Source organism: Aplysia californica, unplaced genomic scaffold (assembly GCF_000002075.1).
Source record: "Aplysia californica isolate F4 #8 unplaced genomic scaffold, AplCal3.0 scaffold01590, whole genome shotgun sequence".
Classification (NCBI taxonomy): Eukaryota; Metazoa; Mollusca; class Gastropoda; order Aplysiida; family Aplysiidae; genus Aplysia; species Aplysia californica.
In genome coordinates this window covers 38965-40010 of record NW_004798860.1, presented here as the reverse complement: position 1 = coordinate 40010, position 1046 = coordinate 38965, and positions in this window count along the sequence as shown.

Below are 1046 nucleotides of genomic sequence, written 5' to 3'. Positions count from 1 at the left end.
CCCCCCAAAAAAAAACACAAAAAAACAACCAACAACAACAACAAAACCAACCAATAAACAAAAATGAACCAAAAAACCCCCCAAAAAAAACAAAACAACAACAACAACAACAACAACAACCACAACAAAAACCAAACCCCAAACCCACCAGAACAGCGCCGTGTTCTGGTACAGCTACTCACCTGACGGAGTCGTTGATGAACTCACGCTGCACGCTAGCTGTCCCGTGGTGGTGGGCGAGAAGTGGGGTGAGTAGTAGTAGTAGTTGTTGTTGTCGTTGTTGTTGTCGTTGTTGTTGTTGTTGTTGTTGGTGGTGGTGGTGCTTTTGTTGCTCTACGGATGTTGTTGTTGTTGTTGGTGTTGTTGTTGCTGTTGTTGTTGGTGGTCGTGGTGGTGTTCGAAAGGAAAGAAGAAGCAAACCACACCAGAGCACCCGCCAAACGACCACTTCGAAATTAAAATGCATTGTTGAATCAGGATATAGCAGCCATTACACGTACTACATTCAATGATTCATACAGAAACTTAAGTGCAAAGAAGAGACTAAGGAACCGTTTGAGAATTTAAAAAAAATATTAATACACACGGTGGAGTCTTGTCTGTCCCCGTGGTTCTAAGCACCCCGCCTAATGTAGCCAAATTTGATCATTTTGGGCATAATTTCTGATTATTCTCCTTTATTATTCTTTGTTAAAATTAACAGAATCGCATAATTTCACATTTTTTGGCTCAGTTTGCATAATTTCAGAAAATTTCTTGCATATAACGACGGGGACAGTTTGTGAAGGCTATCGCATGCTATGGAGTTATTGGTATCTTCGTGAAGCTTGTTCATAATTTGTCTTGCTTTGATGAAAAAAATTCCCATCTATATATACCTATCTGGAACTTTCTGGAAGGAGGTGAGGGTAGAATGTTATATTTTATTATAAAGAGGTAAGATTAGCTAGACAAAGGTCGCCAGAGCTTGGTGACCGCCAAATTTTGAGTGTCATTAAAACTGCTTATTTCCTTCTTTTTTTGGTGGGGGGTTTTCCCTAAATCAA